The following is a 6941-nucleotide window of genomic DNA, read 5'->3' on the forward strand; positions in this document are numbered from 1 at the left end:
GTCACATTCGGTGGAAGTATTAACCGACCAGCCCCTCCGAACGATACCCCAAAATACAAACAGGTCCGGAAGACTGACGAAGTGGGCTATCGAACTCAGTGAGCTTGATATCATCTACAAGAACCGAACTGCGGCAAAATCTCAGGTTCTTGCAGACTTCTTAGTCGAATTGGCCCCGGAGTTGGAGCAAGACCTCACACTCCCAAATCCGAACTAGATACTGCATGTCGACGAATCTTCGACTAACAAGGGTGCAGGTACCGAGTCCAACTACAATCCCCGACTGGAGAACTGATCAGACAGTCTTTTAGCTTCGGCTTTCCAGCTTTGAACAACGAAGCAGAATACAAATTTATGATCGCTGGACTCCGCTTAGCATAAGCTGTCAAGGCTAAACGCCTAAGAGCCTACTGCAACTCGCAGTTAGTCGCCAGTCCGTTTAGCGGCGACTACGACGCCCGCAACGATCGGATGGACGCTTACCTCAAGATAGTACAAAGCTTAGCCGCAGATTTTGAATTCTTCAAACTCGTCAAAGTTCCCAGAGGAGAAAACGTCTGCGCCGACGCACTCGCAGCCCTTGGAAGCAAGCTTCGGGATCAGGTTAAACGAACCACCCCAATACACCGCATGGAGAAGCCGAGCGTCGATATCTCAATGGACCAAACCACCATCATAGCCCCAGTCACCGAAACCGTTACGCCCGATACTGACAGATTCCGCCCTGACTGGAGAACTGAGTTCATTGACTATCTCCCAAAGGGAGAACTTCCAACCGAGAAATGGGCAGCCCGCCGACTGAAAACACGCAGTGCCTATTACGTCGTCCTAGACGACGAACTCCATCGATGGACTGCGAATAAAGTACTCCTCAAATGTATCCACGGTGATGAAACAGTCAGGGTTATGGCCGAAACGCATGAAGGCGCCGGAGGAAACCATTCGGGTGGATGAGCATTAGCGATCAAAGTGAGAAGCCTAGGCTTCTTCTGGCCGACGATGAACGCTGATTGCGAGTCCTACGCTAGAAGCTGCGACAAATGCCAACGGCACGCACCAAGCATCCATTGTCCAACTGAAATGTTACGAACGACGACCGCGCCATACCCGTTTATGCGATGGGCAATGGATATCATCGGACCCCTTCCCTGCTCCCGCCAGCAGCGTTTCATTCTCGTCCTCACTGATTACTTCACCAAATGGATCGAAGCTGAAGCCTACGCTCAAGTCACAGACAAAGAAGTCTGTGATTTCGTCTGGAAAAACATTATCTGCCGCCACGGCCTACCTTATGAAATCGTTACTGATAACGGATCACAGTTCATGTCAGGCAACTTCAAGGACTTCTGCAGCAAATGGAACATCCGACTAAGCCCTTCCACCCCTCGTTGTTCACAAGGAAAACAACAAAGGCAAAACGTCAAGGCGCAAAATCTTGATCGTCCTCCTCTGGCGTCCCAAGAGCAGGGGGACCAACTGGATCTTCAGTAGCGGCAGCAGCTGAGTCTTCCACTCGAGTAGGAACGGGGACAGGGAAATCCACAGCAGGAGATGAGGGTTTCTGAACATCTCCATCTCCAACTTCGTTGGCTGTCTCTTCCTCGACGGGCTGCGGCGGCGACGTCTCTTCGACTCTATCATCTTCCTCCTCTTCGTCTTCTCGTCCTTCAGAAGAAGAACCCGAGACGAGGACAGGATCCTCGATGCCCACGCTCTTGGTCTCCTCCTCTCGAATAGGAGTGTCGTCTGCCTCAAGGTTCTCCCTTCCAGGGACCTCTTCAAGACCACCTCCCTCCGGAACCTCGACGTGCTCAGCAGGGACCGATGTCACGTCAACCAATGGCTCTTCTGTTGGCTCCTCGGTAATTTCGAGCGAGGTAATAAGCTGAGAAGCCGTCTCCGGTCCGATCAAATTTACGTTCGACCCATAAGGATCAAACGACGCTCTAAACCTGTCCTCGGCGAAGCAGGAAGGGAGTCCCAGCAGAGAAAGAGTGAGGTCGCTATCAGATAGCGGACCTACACAAAGTTTCGTAGCCTCCGCCTCATAGAGCTTCTACTGCTCATCAAAGATGTCGATCAATTCTTGCGGGATCTCCGTCCCGCTTGCCCGTATCATCTCGAGGCACTTCTTCGTTCCCGAAGCTTGACCGTACAGGCTCTTCGCTTTCCCAAAGGCCTCCAAGCGAGTAAAAAGGTCGCACACGCGACCAAAGCGGCGATTTGCCTTCTCGATCATAGCAGCTTCGACTCTTTCCCTCTCACGAGTAACCTCCAAACCCCAGGAGTCCCTCAAGCGTTGCCTCTCTTTGATCAACTTCTCTACCGCAGTGTTCCTCTCTTCGAGTAGCTCAGTCTTCTCCTTCTCCAGGTTCACAGCCGCTTGCTCCAAACGAGTGTTCTCTCGGGCAAGCTCTTTCCTCGCCGCTATGGCAGATTTGAGCTTACCCTCCAGCTCTTCGAACTTCACTCGAAGAATTTCTTTCTCCTTCGCAGCCTTCTCATTAGCCTTCTTATGCTCCGCCCTTACTCTCTCGATGGCCTTCAACCTCGCCTGGGCAAGCTTCTCTGAAGATCCTAACTGGATCATCGTGTGCTTCAGAGCACTGTCATACTTCTCAACGAGGAAGTTCATGCTCCCGTCACTCTGCAAAACGACTAACATAGACCACGTGAGATGGATGAACCCAATAAATCAAAGAAGGAGATAAAAGTTGAAAGGTAGCGCAGTTACCCGCGCTCTCGAGGAAGCAGTGTCAATGTATTCATTCTTGAAGTACAGGTCTTCCAATTGCGGTTTCTCTTTCGTCCCACCGCGAATTTGACGCGTCAGCTCTGCCCACCTAAGAGGATTAAGGATTAGGGGAGTTGTCTCGTCGTAGGAAAACTCGACGCGATCAGGGAATTCTATCCTCCTTCTCTTCGCTACAGAACCTTCAGATCGAGATCTTTGTCTCGCAGAAAAGTCTGGAGCAGACCTTTCAGGCTCACCACCAGAACCTCCTTCTCGCGAGCTTGTCTTCCTCCTTTCCTCCGACGGAGTTTTCGGAGTACCGCTGGCCTCCCCAACAGCGTCGACTAAGGTTGCATCGGCGGCATTCGCGCCGGAGGTAGAAGGACGGGTCGCGCCGGAGGTAGAAGGACGGGGCTCTGCCTCAACAGACCTCTTAGTTCTCTTCTTCGGGTGACCATCTGGCACCGCCCCGACTAAAACAGCCTCTTGCCCTTCTGCTAGGCTCTCACCTCTATCGACAGAGGAAGCAGCCCCGCCACGAGACCTCTTCTTCCTATCCTTCTTCTTCTTCTCCTTCGAACCCTCGTAAGTCACCTCGAGGGAAGCAGACCCTTCGGGAGGAGCCTCGTCGGTCGCTCCCCCTTGGTCTTTTTGCTCTTTTTCTTCTTCTTGGGACCTGAAGCAGAAGTCTCTGCTCTGACCCCTTGATCGACTGCAATAGGGCCCCCCTCTCTGGAGGCTCTTTTGGAGGCCCCTTCCCTGGAGGTTCCACCACCTTCAGAAGTGCCGTCGACTCCAGAGTTAAATGTTCCCTGAGGATCGACTGTAGTCGATTTCTTCGAGAGCAGTTGCAACTTCCCTTTCAACAGGGCGCTTAGATCCGGAACTCCATCCATTTCTTTAGCTTTGCCGAGAAGTCTCTGTTGTTTACGCGTAAACAAAGGGAGGCGCGACTTACGTTGACCGAGAACACAAGGAAGCCTCGACTCCCAATCAACTACAGAAGCAGAGAATCAACATGAAAATCGCAAAAGGAGACTCGAACAGGCCCTAAAACCAATCAGCAGGCTTACCTCTAGCGATCCTAGCTTGCTGACGACGTATCCACTCTCGACTGAGATCCGTCCAACGAAGATGACTGTGCGCTGTGATCGCTTGAGCACTCTCAAAATACTTCTCGGGGTAGGCGATCGTATTCGGGTGACGAACTGAAAATACAAGGATAAGAAGGGTTAGAACTAACGACTAAAACAAAACTCCAACAGACGAGTCTCTACCGAGTTGCCGGTTCCACAGAACGCGGTAGTCGTCCCCCGGCGGCTCTTCGAAGGCATGTTCATCAGATTTCACAAAAAAGTACGCGCGCTGCCAATCCTGCGTCTTATTTGGATGACCGGTCAAGATGTTGTAATTCGAACGCATTTTCACCGAGAAAATCCCGTTTGGCTCCACATTCGTGAAAGTCAGCTCCTCGAAGACCCTCACACTCATCGAGATGTCCATCTCAGCTGCCATTACCATCAACATGACGGCTATTCGCAGCGACCCGTTCAAAAGCTGAGGGATGGCAATGTCTCGGCGGAATGCATAAGACGTTACCAACCGACGGATCGGGAACCATAGCTTCGTATGATCCCAGAAGTAGGACTCATATACGCACTGATAACCAACCGGAGGCGACCAGGGACGCTGCTCAGCAGACGGGATGATGTAGGTAACCTGCACCGCCGCTCGCCCTTAAAAGATTCCTCAAGGTATGATGAGAAGCGCAGGATCCAAACATTCCCCCACGACTGAGCCCGCGGATCCCGTAGCAGTTCGGGTGGCAGCGCAGCCAGTTCTTCAAAGATCCCACCAGGATGATAGATAGTTGGACGACAATCTATCTGGTCGAAACAAACTCTCTCGCGAACCCGCCCCGAATTCGTCGAGGATCGACCAGACGCATTAGCGTCGCCACGTTCGAAACCGGTTACAGCATCGCTTTGGTCCCCCCACTCTGTTCTCACTTCCGCTTGTGTCGCTGCTCCCGACTTCAACGCGGTCCGCGCCTTCATCACGGATCATCCTATGAGCATCAGCGACCAAAAGACGTTGAGATAGGGTCATGTTCTCTGTATCCCGAAGAGCATCGTGATGAATCAAGTCAAAGTCGTCCAGTGGGCTGCCAGTTGCTGACGCATCTCTGGTCGGACTCGGAGAATCTGCGATGTCCTTCCCTTTTTCTTCCCGCGACAATCGACTTCTCGGAGGCATGTTCCTTAATGCAGGGGACGACTACAACCGCCGAACGATACAAACGAGTCTACGCAGAAAAACCTATCTAGAGAGAGAAAGTAAAAGTAGAGAGAAAGGAGAGAAAACGGAATACCTGAATCTGCAGAGAAGAATGACGAAAGCGAAGGAGAGATACCTATTTATAGCAAAAACGAAGGCACGTTTTCCGAGCGCAATCATTAGGTCTATGAAGTCCTAAATAGGCCTCAAAGGCCGCCTAAATGCCCAGGAACTTACTCGCGATGGTTCAGCTTCTCGCTGGAACCGGTTTTCAATCAGGTAGTCAGACCGGAATCGATTCCCGATCTCTATTTAAACCGGTCTCCGGTTAACCAACAAAACCGATCCCCGTCTTTTCACCCAAAATAATCTATCACCCGAGTAAAATGTATCTCATCGTAAAGACTAAGAGGCGAAAGCACGCATCGACGACTAAACTCTACTCGGAGCGACTAGAGACACTTACAGAACATCATGCGACTAAAAGCACACGCCGACGACTAAACGGGAAGTATTATCCCTTGCATTAGAACCTGCTATCCGAATAAACCTGACCCACAAATTCACTGAGACCGCCGCGCCGCTCACAAGTGAACTGGGGAGGAAACTTATTGTAGGAGATGGATTACATCCCTCCACAAGGTCCATCGAATAACGGGCCCTAATCCAGCAAGTTGGATTAGTTTGGTCGGCTCGGCGGCAAAACACGAGAGCTTGATCTTAGAGTACTTTTAGCCGGTCGACCAAGCCGACCAAAAGTACCCGGCTTGAAGGGAATTCTGTCCGGGCCCGTGTACTCGGCCTTTCGCATCAAGGCCCAAAGTGGCACGAAATTAGGGCATCAAGGGTTGGAGACCTATAAAAAGGGGAGAGGAAGCAACAAGTAGGGGATCTTTTGGATTTTTACATACTAAACGGCTAGATCTAGGGTTTTAGCGATTTCTCTGATCTTGTTGTTCTCTTGTTTTCCTGTCACTCTTGTAACCCCTCAGTCCAATCTAATAAAACGTCTTTAGTCATCCCAGACTTCTTTCAATCTAGTCGACTGAATCCCGTTCAAACAAATACCCCCCAATAGAAACAAGAACATAATCAGACATATACCCTTTTGCGCACCAATGGAACGTGGGGAAGTGAAGAAGAATCTGGGTAAGGAGAGGAGGATATTGGAGACGAGCTTATGAGTCCATGGCTTTTGGGCTGTTGATGTAACTAATTCCTTCCTTGCTCTGCTCTGCCTTCGGTCACAGCGAAGCTTTCTCTTCGCCAGATCTGGAGCCCAACGACGGCAGAGCAAGACGAAGAGGCTTGGTCACGGTGAAGCTCCGAGACGGTGAGGAGCTGACTGCGATGGCGAGGGATAGCAGACGACGATTGGAGACGGTGAGGAGCTGACTCCAAAACCTCCGGCGCTTTCTCCGGATGTAAACGCCAGAAGAAAAAATTGATTTCGAAACCTAAGAACAGTACCAGAGAATCGCTTGCGAAAAGGATTTTGATTTACAAAATAGTAAAAGGCTAGCGAGCGAGCGTTCTTCTGGTCTGCGTCTCTTCCGATGAACGATTGTTTTATAAATTTTTTTTTGAGAAACAACGAAGAAAAATAGGGGTTCAGAAACAGCGAAGAAAAGTTTCAGAAAATAAAAAAGTGAAGAAGGTCGACAGGGTATGTATCAAGCCTAGTCAAAGATGTTAACTTTATTTTGACTAAAATTTGAGATATTTTACATTTACAATAGCTTTTAATTTTGGATCTGCAATGATAAAACATTTATACTTATCAAATTAACGCGGCTAAAACATTTTATTTTTCCGCGATAACAAATATAGCGTTTTGAATTGACAAACGCTTTAAAAAATATAAGTGTTAGTATACAATAGCAAAATTGTCATGAACCCTATAATCTGATGATATTAATACTCATATTTC

General features: G+C 49.8%; 1 long non-coding RNA gene across 1 annotated transcript in view; it reads right to left on the minus strand.

Moving 5' to 3' along the window:
• LOC106304511 overlaps positions 1–6298 on the minus strand; it is an 11178-nt gene extending 4880 nt beyond the window's left edge. The window contains exon 1 of the long non-coding RNA XR_001262765.1: positions 6116–6298. This is a non-coding gene — a long non-coding RNA (uncharacterized LOC106304511). The remainder of the gene's footprint in view (positions 1–6115) is intronic.
• Between the last annotated feature and the right edge of the window lie 643 nt (positions 6299–6941).

This window comes from Brassica oleracea, chromosome C7 (genome assembly GCF_000695525.1).
Source record: "Brassica oleracea var. oleracea cultivar TO1000 chromosome C7, BOL, whole genome shotgun sequence".
In the NCBI taxonomy this organism is placed as follows: Eukaryota; Viridiplantae; Streptophyta; class Magnoliopsida; order Brassicales; family Brassicaceae; genus Brassica; species Brassica oleracea.